Source organism: Oryctolagus cuniculus, chromosome 1, assembly GCF_051225735.1.
Source record: "Oryctolagus cuniculus isolate XC-2025 breed Fujian yellow rabbit chromosome 1, ASM5122573v1, whole genome shotgun sequence".
Lineage (NCBI taxonomy): Eukaryota > Metazoa > Chordata > Mammalia > Lagomorpha > Leporidae > Oryctolagus > Oryctolagus cuniculus.
Genome location: NC_142867.1, coordinates 115,147,659 through 115,164,676, shown reverse-complemented (window position 1 = coordinate 115,164,676; position 17,018 = coordinate 115,147,659). Strand labels below are relative to the sequence as shown.

Below are 17,018 nucleotides of genomic sequence, written 5' to 3'. Positions count from 1 at the left end.
GCTAAGCCACAGTACTTGTCCCCTAGTGACTTTTTTTTAAAGAAGTGGTAAGGGGCCATCGCTGTGGCGTAGCAGGTAAAGCTGCTGCCTGCAGTGCCGGCATCCAATATGGGCACAGTTCACGTCCCTACTGTTCCGCTTCTGATCCAGCTTTCTAGTATGGCCTGGGAAAGCAGTGGAGGATGGCCCAGGTCCTTGGGTCCTTGCACTCGCGTGGGAGACCTGGAAGAAGCTCCTGGCTCCTGGCTTCTGGCTTTGGATAGACGCAGCTCCGGGTGTTGCAGCCAATTGGGGAGTGAACCAGTGGTTGGAAGCACCCCCCCCGCCCCGCCTCTCCTTTTCTCTTTGTGTAACTCTGACTTTCAAATAAATAAATAAATAAATCTTAAAAAAAAGTGGTGAATGCTGGTTAGGGGGCCAGGGGAACAATTATTTGAGGAAATGTCCACTGAATTATTTATGGAATATTGAGTTTCTTATACAAACCATGCCTCCAGTAGCCTTATACAACACAAGCATTGCCCTTAGTTTCTCAAGAGAATTCATAAAAATCAGAAAAAAATTCTCAGTGGTTGGGTGGGCATTGAAGAAATCCTTGAAAGGCTGAAGTAAGTGAAGGGGTTTGACTTTCATATTCGGCCCAGTATTAAGGGGCTCCTGTCTGTGGTAAGGACAGAATTGGCAAAGGCTGTCTTGTGACTTGGAATCCAATAGAGCAAATGTGACCTTGACTCTCCAGAAAGCAGTCACTATATCTGAGCTTTTCTTTTTTTTTTTTCCTTAAAGATTTATTTATTTATTTGAAAGTCAGAGTTACACAGAGAGAGGAGAGGCAGAGAAAGAGAGAGAGAGAGAGAGAGAGAGAGAGTGTCTTCTATCCTCTGGTTCAGTTCCCAATTGGCTACAATGCCTGGAGCTGCATCGATCCGAAGCCAGGAGCTGGAGCTTCTTCCAGGTCTCCCACGTGGGTGCAGGGGCCCAAGCACTTGGGCCATCTTCCACTGCTTTCCCAGGCCACAGCAGAGAGCTGGATCGGAAGTGGAGCAGCTGGGACTCAAACCAGTGTCCATATGGGATGCTGGCACTGCAGGCAATGGCTTCACCCGCTATGCCACAGTGCCGGCCCCCCTGGGCTTTTCTTTTCTTTAATTTTTTTAAAGGTTTATTTATTTTACTTGAAAGTCAGAGTTACACAGAGAGAGGAGAGGCAAAGATAGAGAGAGGTCTTCCATCCAATGGTTCACTCCCCAATTGGCTGCAACAGCCGGAGATGCGCCAATCCAAAGCCAGGAGCTTCCTCCAGGTCTCCCAAGCGGGTGCAGGGGCCCAAGGACTTGGGCCACCTTCTACTGCTTTCCTAGGCCATAGCAGAGAACTGGGCAGGAAGTGGATCAGCCGGATCTCAAACCGACGTCCATATGGGATGCCGGCACTTCAGACCAGGATGTTAACCCGCTGCGCCACAGCACCAGCCCCTGAGCTTGTCATGAGCCTAGAGTATTATTATTGTTAAAAGGACTGGTGTGCAATCAATGAAATAGGAAAGGACTTACAGGAAATTATGGATTTGTAGGAGCATGGTCTGCTGCATGTGAAAAAGAGAAGGAAAGAGCAAAAAGGAGCATTACCTGAGCCTTATCTGGAGGACGAGACACCTGACTGGCAGGATAAAAACTTTGAGATAAAATCTCCCTTGGCTGAATCTTATCCTTGACATAATACTTAAGTCATTTTCTGTTCCCTGGGACTAAACCTTGGAAATACCCGTTTCTCCTCTTTGAGCCTTTGCATGGCTGAGCTGTGATGTATGCCGTGAAGCCTTCTCTAAGTCCCCATATCACCTTGCTGGAGGAAAATCTGTCTCTTTTCTGAAAATCTTTGGTTTTGATCCTCACATCAATCTGATGTGGAGGGTGGAGGGGGACACTGGAGGTGTCACCCCTACGGTGACATCTGGCTATAACTGAACCAGAAATTAGCATCGGGGTCAGACTCCAGACCATGCCCTCTGCTTGACACCCCCTTATCTGGCCATCTATGGCCCCTATCAGCACGTTAGCAGAATAGAACAAGACTGGCAAACGTGGGGTCAGGGAGCAGGTCAGCCTCGGGCTTCTCCCGCCACCTTCCACACTGTAGGTAAGGATGTAGGCTTTCTACAATCTGATTGGACAATGTAGTTGAGGGTTTCCCAAAATGAATAGCCCTTTATAGGAGGATATTATATAGGATGAAGTCTAACGCACGGTGCATGGCACTCAAGACCCTCCTCCCTGCAGCCTCTGTTTTCCTCTACAATCTCACATCATGCCACGCCTACCTCGTGGGTCCCCCCAGCCACAGGCACCTCACAGGCTCCAACAGAAAAGGTGAGGGGTGATGCAATGCTTCTGCCCTCTGGTGCTCTTGAAGACAGACAGGAAACACAATTACAGCACAGGGGTAAATGCCATTGTTTCTAAGGACACTCATGGAAAGAACAGGGAAGACTTCTCCAAGAGAAGAGTAAGCTAAAAAAGCTGGAGGAGCATAAACCATTAAGGGAGGAGGGGGAGAGAGTGTTTCTGGTGAAAGAAACGGGATGTGTACATGCAGGAGGCAAATGCATCTATGAAGTTCAGGACCCAAGGGAAGAGAGTGGCAGCTGGGATGACGTGTTGTAAGATGTAGATGGGCAGGAGCCACAGCATGCTAAGACCTCCTCGGCCCCAGCAAGCTGCATAGATTGTGCCTTGAAAGCTGTGGGAAACCGGTGAGAGTTTTCAACTTCAATTGAGGTGAACAGGGTAAGAGAGGAGAGGGGGAGAAAGAGAAAAAGAGAAAGAGAGAGAGTGAGAGCGAGCCCCTGCTAGCTTTGCATCGTCAATTGACATTTGTTGAAAGCAGTTGTCCTAAACTCTGTGCCAAACCTGGCAGGAAATACATAGAGAAGAACACCCACAATTTTCCCTTAAGAACTCACAATCTAAAAAGAGGGCTAAATTCATAAGGTAAAAATGGAAAATCGGGTGGAATATTAAGCATTTGATAATGGTAGTACAATAAGATGTTAGCTTAATTCCAGAGAAAAGCTAATCTCATTCAGCTAGAATATTGTTGAAGATCTTGTGAGGGAGGTGCTATTTGAAGTTGTGCTGATAAGTAGGAGGGATTTTCATCAGCAGTGATCAGGAAGCAAGGAGAGGACTGAAGTCAGGCAGGAAGGGGAAGGAGTAAGTAGAAGAGTAGGGAACAGCCCCTTGGGTGAGTTCTGTACACTACGGAGGAGGGGGCTAGTGGGAGTCAAGCTATGTAGATTGAAGCCAGGAAACCAAAGGCCCTGAATGTGTCTTGCAAACTTCCTGTGTTGAAAACTTAACCCCCCATGCAACAGTGTTGGGAGGTGTTTATGTTGGAGCCCCTGCCCTCATTAATGGATCAATGCCTCCAGACAAGGGGCTTAGGGAAGGGAGTTCTCCCTTCCCTCTCTCCCCTCTTCTGCCATGGGACAACACAATGTTCATCCAGCTTGCCCTTCTGCCTTCTGCCATGTGAGCACATAGCTAGCGTGTCCTCATCAGACACCAGGTCTCAATCTTGAACTTCCTAAGCTTGAGAACTATGAGAATTGCATTACTTACATTACTATTCTTCATACTTGACCTAGCATCTGGTATTCTGCTGCAGCAGAACAGACAAAGACAGTGCCCAAAGGCCAAGTTCAAGTAATGGGGAGCACTAAAGGTTTTTAAGATCAGTAGAGTCCTAACAGGAACTTGAGGAATTACTTGGCGTGATCTCTGCACTGTGCTGTTACTCACACTGGGGTTTCTGAATGTATTCTCAGTGCTCTGAGAATCCTACAGTAGTTTCAAAATGCTTTTTCCTCCAATTTTTTATTCTACTAAAACAACATGTAGCAGGGCCAGTGTTGCAGCATATCAAATAAAGCTGCTGCCTGTGATGCTGGCATCCCATATGAGTGCTGGTTTGTGTCCAGGATGCTCTACTTCTGATCCAGCACCCTGTTAATGGCCTGAGAAAAGCAGCAGAAGATGGCCCAAGTGCTTGAGCCCCTGCCACCCACGTGGGATACCCAAATGAAGCTTCTGGTTCCTGACTTTGGCCCGTGCTCAGTCCTGGCCATTGGGACCATCTGGGGAGCAAAACAGCAGATAGAAGATCTCTCTGTCTCTTTGTCTCTGTAACTCTTCCAAAATAAATGTTTTTTTCTTTTTCCTTTTTTTTTTTTTTTTTTGACAGGCAGAGTGGACAGTGAGAGAGAGAGACAGAGAGAAAGGTCTTCCTTTTCCGTTGGTTCACCCCTCAATGGCCGCTGCAGCTGGCACACTGCGGCTGGTGCACCACGCTGATCTGAAGCCAGGAGCCAGGTTCTTCTCCTGGTCTCCCATGCGGGTGCAGAGCCCAAGGACCTGGGCCATCCTCCACTGCACTCCTGGGCCACAGCAGAGAGCTGGACTGGAAGAGGAGCGACCGGGACAGAATCCGGTGCCCCGAGCGGGACTAGAACCTGGTGTGCCGGTGCCGCAGGTGGAGGATTAGCCTATTAAGCTGCGGTGCCGGTCCCAAAATAAATCTTTAAAAAATAAATAAAAAGTGAAAAATATGGAACATAAAGTTTACCACCTCAACAGTTCAGTGATACTAAATACATTCATAATGTACACCATCATCACCACCTATCTCCAGAATGCTGATCCTTGTAAAACGGAAACTCTATATCCAATAATTCCCCAATCCCTTTACCATCCCCAGCAGGCACCATTATACTTCCTGTCTCTATGAATTTGACCACTCTTGATACCTCATATAAGCGGAAAGAGTATTTGTCCCTTTGTGACTAGCTTAGTTCATTTAGCAATAGCAACCATGCAAAGTGGATATCAAAATTCATCCATGTTTTAGCAAGTAGCAGGTATCAGAATTTCCTTCCTTTAAAAAAAAAAGATTTATTTATTTATTTCAAAGGCAGGGTTATGGGGAGAGGGGCAGGAAGAGATCTGCCATTCACTGGTTCACTTCCCAGATGGTTGCAACAGCCAGAGTTGCAACAGCCAGAACACCATCCAGATCTGCACCTGGGTGGCCATGATACCAATTTGTCTATTAATATTTCCATATTAATAGGCTGTGTGGGCTCTTCCCATGAATTCAGAGAAGAATTCTGAACACTGGCTCAAATAAACCAGGCAGCAGGGTGAGTTTTAAAGCTTTTTATTTAGTGAGAGAAATGCACAGGAGACTGAAGGTGTTAATCTAAGGGAGAAAGGAAAGTCCAGAAATTCAGTTGGAAGCCATACCAAGGAGAAAGCAGGCCAAACGCCATGTGCGGCAGGTGTTTGGTTTTGAGCAGCTACAAGCAGCTTATCACAGGCAGTGAAGGGGGAGGGTGCCCCGAAGGCCATGCACCCTGAAGACACAGGGCAACAAAGGTCCATATAGTGAAAAAAGGGCAAAAGGGGCTGGGTGGCCCACAGTGTTTCAGGCCTTTAATCCATTTCCAAAAGGGAGTGGTTATGCAGCCTGATTGGCAGATGGGCATACAGGTGTGGTCAGGTAGGGGCATGAGATCACACCGGGGACTTAGTGAAGGTGAAGTCTTCTAGCTCACGAATCTAATCAATTTTATCTTATATGCCCACCTACGTCAGCCAGAGTCCAAGCACTTGGGCCATCTTACATTATCTTCCCAGGTGCACTAGTTGGAAGCTGGGTTGGAAGTGGAGCAGCCAGGATGCAAATCAGAACTTGTGTGGGATGCCGGCATCCCAGTCAGTGGCTTAACCAGCTGTGCCACAACACGAGTCCCTCTTTCTTGTTTAAGGTTGAGTAACACTCCATTGTGTGTATATACCCCATTTTGTTCAGCCATCCATTTATAGGATACCTGGGTTTGTTACTTCTATTTTAGCTGTTGTGATTTGAACAGAGGTATCTGAGAATCTCTTTGAGACCCTGCTTTCAAGTTTTTTGGGTACATACCCAGAAGTGCAATTATTGGGTCATATGGTAATTCCATCAAATTACGCATTTCTCTCTTAATGATAATCTTAAAATATGCTATTTTTGAGCCTTTGAATATTTCATTATGTAACAGAATTCTGTCATTCAAGTAAAATGTCTATTTCTTCACTCAAGAAATACTGAGCAGGTATTACGTGCTAGGCATTGTTCTAACTATTGAATATATTGCAGTAGACAAAACAGAAATATTCCTCCAAAAATTTGGCCACTAACTGGATATTTATTAAGAAGTTACTGTGATTCCTTTAGGTGTTATGACTGTGTCCTGAAAGGAGTTTTATTTAGTTAAGAGATGTATACTGAAAAATTTTTATATGATGGTACTTCAAAACACTTGCAGAAAAATAGAATTAAAAGATGGGTTTATTTTAGTGCAAATGCTTTGTGAAATGCATGCTTAGTTTTTTTTTTTTTTTTCACAATATGCAGTTTCTATGAACTATTTGAAAACCCCTTCTATGAACTGACACGGTATCTGGGATTTGCTTTAAAATAGCCGAGGGAGACAATGAGTGGAGGGACATGGGTGAAGACATAGATTACACAGGACTGTCCAGAAGGTGACAATTGCTGGGTGAAGGGGACAAGGACACCTATTGTGCTATTGTCCTTGTGTTCCTGCATGCTTAATGTCTTCAATGATAAGAAGTGAGGAAAAACAAGCCTTGCCCTTGTGGACTTTATTTTTGTGTTTGAATTGGTGCTTACGAAAGCCTGGACACCTAGCTGAGGCCATGTGCTGTCCCTGTGCCAGAGAGAAGCAGAGGTGGTGGAGCAGCTAAAATACACAGGAGTGAGGACACTGCATTCCTAGCTGGCACATGGACGCACTGGCATCTTGATTCCAAACAAACTGAGACATGCAACACCTGGAGGGTGGGCTATCTTCTTCTTATGTGTAACTTGCAAGTGTTCATTAGCAAGTAAATATGTCATAAACAATTGATTTTTTTTAGAATTATAGGAGATAGTATTAAAAACAGTAAACTCAGGGATAGTTTTAAAAGCGGTCATTGCTAAGTCTACAGTGTGACAGTAGCTCATCATACTCAAAATGGAAAGAATTAAGTGGCAAGCAGTGAAACATAAATTCACCTTTTGGTATTACTAGTCTCAGTAAAACACATCATTACTTTAAATTACAAATGTTAATTGCATTAGTTTTATAATTAGACTTCATCTAATGTAAACCTTTTTGGCTTTAAAGTAATATAAGCACTATAGCTAAAAGATATTCATACCTACTTTTATGTAAGCAATATCATAATACAATATCATAATAAAAACAGCTGCAAGGCTACAGATATTTTTATCTTTAAATGGTGCCCATTCATTTCTCAAGGAAAATTCTGGCATAAAATATACATTAGCTTCAGGAATATAGGAAGACTGATTTTGATGTTGCAAAAATCCAGGTGAGAAACGTTTTGCATAGGATGTTGGCAGCACAGTCGAAAATGAAAAATTAGATTTTAAGATATTTGGAAGTAGATCTGCCCCTTCTAGAGGATTGGGAGAAACTTAGAGCAACATGGGAGGTGAATGAACCTAGATGGCTAAGAAAACGGTGATGCCAGTCTCAGAGACTGGTCATTCATGGAGAGAATCCAATTTAGGGCCAGGGGATATGCTGCATTTGAAAAAAAAAATATGGTATAGCAGCAAGATGGAAATACGGAACTGCAACTTGGCAGATAGCAAGTCTTACCTTCGGAAACTGAACATTCGTCCTTTGTGTTTGGGACCCACAGGCCTCTGCACTCATCACTCCATAGGTAGGGCTGAGTGTGAAGACCACACACAGGGCCCAAACCAAGGACCAGAGTCTCCCAGTTAGCCTGAACCAGCTCTAAACTGGAAGGCACCACTGGCCAGCAGGACCCAGGGCCATATGGGATGGGGCAAAGGATCCCAGAGCTCCCCTCCTGCTAGCCCACCACAGAGGGAGCAGCTGGCTGGACTTGCATCCACCAGCTCTGTGGATGGTTAATTAAAGTCAGTTTTATCTGTATCCTGTTTTCAGTTCAGATGATAAACAGTAAACAACCAACCCCCAAAAAGAAAAAGAAAGTTTCCGGTTTGGAAGTCCAAGACCATCTGTTTCCCATTCTATTTTCCCCTCTCTTTGGATTTCTTATATTCTTCCCTCCCTCTCTCCCACTCCTAAGAACACACAGCCCAGCTGGGGACACTGTGGCCTTATTCGACTACCTTTGCCGTATGAGAATGCTGAGCTTGTTCCTGGGGTTAAACTAGGAAATTCCTTGTCTCCAATTCAGAAAGAAGTATCTCCAGGGATTGATTTACTTTAAAAACATTTTTCATGAAAATCAAGTTTCTGTATGTAATCTATATAAACTACTAATAAAATCATGCCCGACTAAGCCAAGTGTGGCTTTGTTGAAGGCCATGGAAAACTGCCTCTTAATGTCTTGTTAGCAGACTCATTTCAATTCAGCCAGAGCATAATAGTTGACATTTAAGTCAGGGAAGGGTAAACATGAAATATTGAGCTGGTCATATGGGAGGCAGCAACTCTGTTGCCAGCCAACACTGCTTCTCTCCTGGGATTCCCCAGCGCTAGACATTCTTTAGAATTCTCTGTTTTCCTGTAGGCTGGTGCTACAGGTCCCTCTTGTGTTGAATGTTGACATTGTCCTGCAGCTGCTCCTGGAACCGTGAGAACTTGCTCTGTGGTTGAGGTCGTCAGTATATTGGGATCAACATCCTCATCACCATCATCTTCATCACCTTCGCCATCATCATCTTCATCGCCATCATGACCTAGCGTGTGTACAGTAAGGCGCAAAGGAAAAACAGTGGAAGGTAGTGCAAAACTTTGGGCCTCGGGGCTACGTGGGTCTAAATTTGAGTTCTTTCTTCTGCATTGTGTTACCTTGGACAAGTTCTTTCCACCAGTGTGTGCCCCTTTGTGCACTGATAAACTGGAGGTAATAATACATAATCCTTTTTCTAATGGAAATGGACACCATATATAGAATGTCTGATGAAGAGGCTCAGCTATTACTTTCTTTCTTCTTTGTTCTTTTTCTAAGGAAGGAAGACAGAAATCCTTGCAAAGAAAAGGATAAAGATGGATGATTATGAATTGGACATGCTAAGGACTAATCACAGGATGGGGTAATCTTTAAGTTACCTATGTAATGACAAAGCAACCAAACAAAACCAGGACAAGTTAGTGAGATTGTTGTAGCTGGTCACCATGCCCAGCAGAGGACATTTTGCCGACTTGCTGTTTTCCTGTCTCCTGCCTTCACTGTTCCTACTCAGGGAGGCTGGAGGCCTTGCCTTTCTTTCCTCTCCTGGTGGAAGTCTGGTGAGTTCCCACGTCTGTTTCGTAGCCCTGCCTGTTGCAAGTCCTCAGGTCAAAATACAAAACACTATATTGAGATTAGTCAGGAGAGTTGTGCATACAAAGCCTTCACTTGGATTTTACTGATTGAATGTAATTATATATAATTAAGCTAAAAATAAAGGATTTTTCTTTCCTTTGAACTCCCATAGAATGAATAATACGAAATTGCATCTAGCCCTTGGTGTGCACCCTCTTGCTGTTTAAATGACTTGTTCTGTTTGTTATATGCATCCCCAGGATCCGTGGGGCTGTCTAAATTTCTCTTTGAATTTCTACCAATAATCATAGGCTTTAATAAAGCGTGAGCTTTAATAAATATTTATTGAATTAAGCTGAATTTTGTATCTTGTTTGCCCAAGGATATTGGAAATGAAAGTTCAAAGAAAGGAACTTTGTGCTCTGTTTCTTTGTACCCCTTCTTTTCTACCCCGACCCCATCGTGGTGCTCAACAGATGATCAATAAATATTTGCTAATATTCCCAGAGAGCAACTGGACAAAGCGACTGAAATTCCAGTGCTTCAAGGAGTCTTTACAAGAACCCAGTCCAGGGCCTAGCGCCCTGACAACAGCTTTGCCAGAGGTCATTCCCTTTGCCAGAGCAACTCGTCCTGGGGAGTGAATGCAGTGCTTGCCAAGGCTGCTTCAGACGGAAAGTCTTCCACAGACAGTGCTGTGGCATGTCTCTCTTTAGCTGTCATCCTGATCTAAAGAACACTTGAAATGTTTAAAAAGTTTTCTTTCTGGGGGGCATTGAGGGAGGGAGAGTGGGAGGGAAGTATGGTTATCTTAGAATTGTATTATGAAATACATGTAATCTATTTTCTTTATATTAATAAAAATAATTTTTCTTTTTTTTTTTTTTTTTTTTTTTGGTTTTGTAGTTAAGGGAGAGAGAGAGAGAGAGAGAGAGAGAGAATGCTCCCATCTGCTAGTTCACACCCTAAATGCTTGCAATGGCTGGGACCAGAGCCACAAGCCAGGAGCCAGGAACGCAATCCAGGTCTCCCATGTGGGTGACAGGGACTCAACTACTTGAATCATCACTGCTGTTTCCCAGAGTTTGCATAAAAAATAAATAAAAAGCAGGGAACTGGAGTCAGGAGCCGGAGACAGGGTTTGAACTCACATACTCCAATAAGGGACTTGGGTGTCTTCACCACTAGACCAAATGCCCACCCCTATTGTAACACGTTAAAATCCACTTTCCACTGGACAGCCCGTCACATAATCAAAGGGAGCGCTTGAATCTGTTGTCTCCATGATAAAAATTTTGGCTTACCATATGACATAATTTTAATCTCTTTGTCATCCAGATCTCTCTTAATGAGTTTTCATTTGTAATTGCTGTTATTTTCATTAATTGAGAATTTACCCTGTGCCAATTACTCTGAGTAATTGCTTACATGGATTGTCTCCCAATGCACCTAAACTTGTAAGGTGAGTGACAAGAGGCAGAGAGGAGCAGTCCGAGGCCCGCTGGAGACGTAACTTGCTTCACTAGCAATGGCAGAGCAGAGATTGGAACCCAGAAACACCCGCTTTCCAGGCTCATGCCCAAATCTACCGTACCTACTGCACGCTTCCTCATGGTAAAGTGGATCAGTCTACTTAGCTCTGATCTCTTACAGGCTGGGCTCTTCCTGCCTATCTGCCCAAAATTCCATTTCCTCTCATTTTTTGCCTTTAAAGAAATGTACTTGCTCATACTGTCAATGAATGCTTTTCTTCTCTCGGCGTTCTTTCTCCTTCCTGCATAAGAATATTTCTTCCACTTTCTTAGAAAACAGAAAGTTTTTACAACTGCATGGTGACACATCTAATGTATCAACCTCGCTTCCAGACACATTACCTGTTCTAGTCATCGCCAGTGGAAGAGCAGGTAGAAACAGGTCTGCATACAAATGATCACGCCTTCATGTCCATGCAGGATGTGTCTAAGACTGCTTGGGCAGATGTTCCAGTTACCTTGGCAACACGGAAAATAAACTGTGTTCTCAGAAATGTTCTCCGTAGACTTGACTTCACTGAAAATTCCATTTGCTGCTATAGCATTTCCTTTCCTCCCCCAAGTCAAACCTTCGGGTGAGAACTTGATGAAAAGTGCATTTCAGCCAGGTCTTTTACACTGATGGCAGCCGCACAACTTGAAGTTTCAGAAATAAACCCAGTTCCTGACACTCTGCCCTCCCATTCCCCGCAGTGGGGCATCCACGGACACTGAGATGAGAGCAGGAGGAAGGTGAGTCGGAGGCCCCTGGCTCCTTGGCTGTCCCACTGTTCCATGGCCTCTTCCTAAGACTGATGGCTCACAGGATCCAGCTTGAAGCCTTCGGCAAAAATGTCTTCAAGGAGCCTATGTTGACTTTAGAAAAACATTACATGTAAAAAAGGAAAGACTTCACTGTTGTAGCTTGGAGGTTTTTTTTTTTTAAAGATTTATTTATTTATTTGAAAGGCAGAGTTACAGAGAGGCAGAGGCAGAGAGAGAGAGAGAGAGAGAGAAAGAGAGAGAGAGAGAGAGAGAGAGAGAGAGAGAGGTCTTCCATCCTCTGGTTCACTCCCCAGATAACCGCGACAGCCGGAGCTGCGCCGATCCAAAGCCAGGAGCCAGGAGATTCTTCCACAGGTGCAGGGGTCCTAGGACTTGGGCCACCTTCTGCTGCTTTCCCAGGCCATAGCAGAGAGCTGGATCAGAAGTAGAGCAGCTGGGGTTCGAACTGGCGCCCATATGGGATGCCAGCACTGCAGGCGGCAACTTTACCCGCTATGCCACAGCACTGGCCCCAGAGATTGTTTTTTAAAACAGTAATATTCTCCTATATATCTAAGCAAGCTTTTTTTTTATTTGCTCAAAAAAGGTGAAAGCTGGGGTGGATATTTGGTGCAGCAAGTAAGACACCACTTAGGATGCTCCTATTCCCTGTGGGAGTGCCTGGATTTGAGTCCTGCCTCTGATCCCAAGTCCAGCTTCCTGCTAATGTACACTCTGGGAGGCAGCAGGCGATGGCTCAAGTATTTGCATTTCTGTCACCTGTCTAGGGGACCTGGATTAGGTTCACAATTCAATTGGGCATTTGGGGAGTGAAGTAAATGGGAGATCTCTGTTTTTCAAATAAAATAAGTAAATGGAAAAGGAAAGAGAACTTTATTTATTTATTTGAAAGGCAGAGTTACAGAGAAAATAGGAGAGACACAGAGAAAGATCTTTCATCTGCTGGTTCATTTCCCAAATGACCTCAATAGGCGGAGCTGGACCAGGCTGAAGCCAGGAGCTTGGAACTCCATCTGGGTTTCCCACAGGGGGCGCAGGGGCCCAAGTACTTGGGCCACCTCCCACTACTTTCCCAGGCACATTAGCAGGGAGCTGGATCAGAAGTGGAGCAGTTGGACCAATGACTGTAAGTTGCAGGTGGCTTAATGCTGCTTCCAGAACATCACCGTTTTGGTAGTGAGGTATATGCTGTCTAAGGACAATATTGGTTCTCTACCAATAAGCAACTAGTCTCAAATCTTTACCAAGACTCACCCACAAATGAGACTCACCCAAAAGTGATGTGGCAATGGTTTTGCCCTTATGAATTGAACCTGAATTGCGGTTGGATTTCTGTTTCTGAGATAACCTGGCTAGCAGTAGTTTGTGTGGGGTGTTGGATTCATTCTCTGAGGCAGGATGCTCATTATATCCCAGGTGTTCTGGTAAGTCCACAGGTGGTTTGGAAACTGAAAAAGGTGGCAAAACTTTCAATCTGTTTTGTACAAGAGGCCTGCAAAGGAAGATTTATAATTTTCTCCATTCGGGCTTCTGATTTGAAGATTTTCTTCTTTTTATAAAAAAAGATTTATTTATTTATTTAAAAGGCAGAATGACAAAGAGATATCTTCCATCCATTGGATCACTCCCCAAATGGCTGCAATGACTAAGGTTGGGTCAGGCTGAGCCAGGAACCAGAAACTTCATCTGGGTCTCCCATGTGGGTGGTGGGGGCCCAAGTACTTTGGCCATTTTCTACTGCCTTCCCAGGAGCATGAGCAGGGAGCTGGTTCAGAAGTGGAGCAGCTGGGACTTGAACTAACATTTATATGGGTTGCCACTGTTTCAGGTGGTGGCTTAACCAACTGCACCACAATGCCAGGCTCTGAAGTTTTCTTCGCTTGGCCTCCTGCACACCCCATTGATGTCCCTCCCACTGCACCTCCCAGGGTTGAGCTCTAACTATGGTGCCCTGAGGGTTACCTGGGTTTTTCCTGGCTTCCTTCTGTTCTTTACCTATGTTCTCCCTTGTTGATCTTGGTCAGTCTCACGGTTTTAAATGTAATCTCTCTATTGGTGACTCCAATATTTATGTCAACAATTTGGACTTCTCTCTTGATTTCCAGATCTTCTATCCCTTTGTGTAACCTCCTTTCTTTTCTCTATCTATTATCTATCTATCTAGATATCTTAAGATTTATTTTATTTATTTGAAAGACAGAGTTACAGAGAGAGAGAGAGAGAGAGAGAGAGAGAGAGAGAGAGGTCTTCCATCTTCTGGTTCACTCCCCAGATGGCAGCAACATTTGGAGCTGAGCCGGTCCGAAGCCAGGAGCCAGGAGCCAGGAGCTTCCTCTAGGTTTCCCACATGGGTGTGCAGGGGCCCAACACTTGGGCCATCTTCTACTGCTTTCCCAGAGCATAGCAGAGAGCTGGATCAGAAGAGGAGCAGCCGGGACTAGAACCGGCACCCATATGGGATGCTGGCGCTTCAGGCCAGGGCTTTAACCTACTGCGCCACAGCACTGGCTCCTGTGTAACCTCCTTTCGACACTGATCTACTGTGCTCCACAAACGTTTCATCAGAGGCACAGCAGGCTGAGCCTGAACCGACATTCTGATACGGGATGCCAACGTGGCAAGCAGTGGCTTAGCCCGCCACACCGCAGCGTCAGCCCCATCCCAGGTATTTCTTGCTTCAAGACTTTGTATCTGTTGTTTTTCTGTGTCTAGAATACACTTTTCTTAAGTTTCCAGGGCGAGTTCTCTCTCAATCTCAGGTCAGCTGTCGCTTCCTTACATGGGTCTTCTTGATCTACAAACAGATTCCACCAGGTATCTGCTCCCCAGGATCTCTGTATTAAATTATGTGAGTTTGTCCCCTTCCCTCTAACATGTCAGGTTTGTGCACATCCTGTTTCTTCCATAAATGTAACATCCTCTGCTTCATGAGGAGTGTGCAGGGAAGGGAGAATATGGCACAGAAGCTGTGGCCCAAGAGATTTAGAAAGTGAGACGGTGCACGCAAGGTCAGGGGAAGCCACTGGGGCGTGAGTTATGAGATCTTTTGCAGAGATGCAAAGTCCGGCCGTGGCGGCCAGATGCCGGGGGATAACCACCTTGTGGTTAAAGAGGCAAAAGTGAAACCAAACCAAAGCAGTGCCACCGCTGCTGTGTATGTGCAGTCAAGTGAGAATAGCCACTGGGGAGGTGAAAGAATGAAATTTAAGGGCAAGATTCAGAAAAATCAGGAGTAGATTACACAGCAAGTCAGGGTCAAAGGACGGGAATGACTATGAACAGAGAAAGGGTGATCGGCATCATATTTTCAGGCAAAAGTCGAGGCTCAGGGTTAGATCTGATCACCCAAAGGCACTGTGCAAATCCAGTGAGAAATAGGGGAAGCAGTGCCTTTTTTAAAAAATCTGTTTTTAGTCTTAGGGCTTTTTCCGCTTCAAAGCTATTCTGAAATACCTACTCAAATAACTAACATTTTCAACCCAACTGTTTCATAGGCAGGAACAGTGGGCTCACGTGCCAGGTTGACCTAGTGATTCTCCCTCTACTGGTGTGTAGCCTTTGTCACTAAGTTGCCATCTTGTAAACACTGGGAAGTTGTAAGGTTTTTTTTCCCCCTTGCTTTATTTTTTGTTATAATGGCATCTTTGAACTACATTTAGTATTCTAGGTGACACATATATACCAAACACTCAAATTTAATGGAGAATTTGAGATGATATGTGGGAAGGGGTGTGTGTGTGTTTGTGTGTGTGTGTGTATGAGAGAGAGAGGCCATCAGAAATTACCAAGTAAGAACTGCATTTTAAAATTGTGGCAACATGTACACAGCATGAACTTTTCATTTTAACCATTTTTAAATATGCATTCAGGTGCAACCACCCCTACTATCCACCTCCAGAAGTTTCTGTGTCCCCGAATCAGAGCTCTGCACACACTGACAATAAAGCGTAACTCCCTGTTCCCCCCACTCCGGTCAACACCACCCCACTTTCTGCCTCCATGGGTGGGACTACTTCCGGTAGCTCCTGTAAATGGAATTCTACAGCATTTGCCCTTTTGCGTTTGGTTCACTGCCCTTACAGCGATGTCTTCGTGGTTCCTGTATGATGTAGTATGTGTCAGATTATCTGTCCTTTTTAAAGACTGAAAACTATTCTATTGCATGGCTGGACCACATTTTGATCATCTGCTCACCCATTTACCATATTTTCTAGGCGGAAGAATACTGATGGGCATATGGCCAGCTGAGGGCCCATCAGAACCAGTAGGAGTGACTTGGAAGAAGTGGCGAGTCCTAGGAATTGGACCTGATACAGTAGGTGAGAATGTCCATGGGGGATGTTGTGGCCTTTTCATCCCTGAAGTTCAGTAGAGTAGGCAGTTGGAAAGTGAAGGTGAAGGGGCCGGTGCTGTGGTGTAGTGGGCAAAGCTGCCGCCTGCAGTGCTGGCATCCTATGTGGGCGCCGGTTTGAGACCCGGCTGCTCCACTTCTGATCCAGCTCTCTGCTGTGGCCTGGGAAAGCAGTGGAAGATGGCCCAAGTCCTTGGGGCCCTGCACCCACCTGGGAGACCTAGAGGAAGCTCCTGGCTCCTGGCTTCGGATTGGCTCAGCTCTGGCTGTTGCGGCCAACTGGGGAGTGAACCAGCGGATGGAAGACACCTCTCTCTCTCTGCCTCTCCTTCCCTATCTGTGTAACTCTGATTTTCAAATAAAATAAATAAATCTTTAAAAAAAGAAAGTGCAGGTGGATAGGAAGCAGGGGAAGGTGAGGACTAGCAGGATCCCACAGGAAGACACTAGAACCTGTGAGAACACATTGGCGCTTACTCACAGGGCAAATAAAATCCCACATCTGTCTCCCATTGTGTCCAATCCCAAAAACTTGGAAGAGGCTAATGCCCTTGCCAGGGAACTGCAGACAGTCTGGCAGAGGAATCCGAGCAGCTGACTGGGGAGGATTTGGAGAAATTACAGCCCTGTGGTGGTCCTCTCTCTGCCCCCACATTGAACTGGGCCAGCAGATGAATGCAATGCTTGCTAATGGGTGCCTCACCTGGAGTGTTACCCCCAACCTCCCCAGCATATTCATCAGTCACCGCAGCTTCCCTTCCACCTTCCAAATTCCGTGCACATTCCCCTCAAGGCCAGTGCCGACCCAGGACCATATAGGGAAAGGGCCTCTGGGAAGTATAGGCGTAGCTCGGCTAAACTGACACAGCACAAAATCACCACAATGTACTAAGACCTACTTAGAGGTGATTCTTTAAACAATTCACGTTCAAGATGTTTCTGATGCTCTCAATGATTAATTATTTCAAGAAGCCTGGAGTAGATGCTGTTGAG

At 45.2% G+C, this 17,018-nt stretch overlaps 1 long non-coding RNA gene across 5 annotated transcripts in view; it reads left to right on the top strand.

The window, feature by feature from the left end:
* LOC103349179 (uncharacterized) overlaps positions 1 to 9,731 on the top strand; it is a 31,329-nt gene extending 21,598 nt beyond the window's left edge. Inside the window, exons 3-4 of one of the 5 annotated variants that reach the window (XR_016235231.1) lie at positions 8,689 to 8,850; positions 9,085 to 9,731. This is a non-coding gene — a long non-coding RNA (uncharacterized LOC103349179). Of the gene's footprint in view, positions 1 to 4,242; positions 6,403 to 8,639; positions 8,851 to 9,080 lie in introns of those variants that run through there. The other 4 variants (XR_517408.5, XR_016235232.1, XR_517409.5 and 1 more) reach the window with 4 other exon arrangements.
* Positions 9,732 to 17,018: the final 7,287 nt, after the last annotated feature.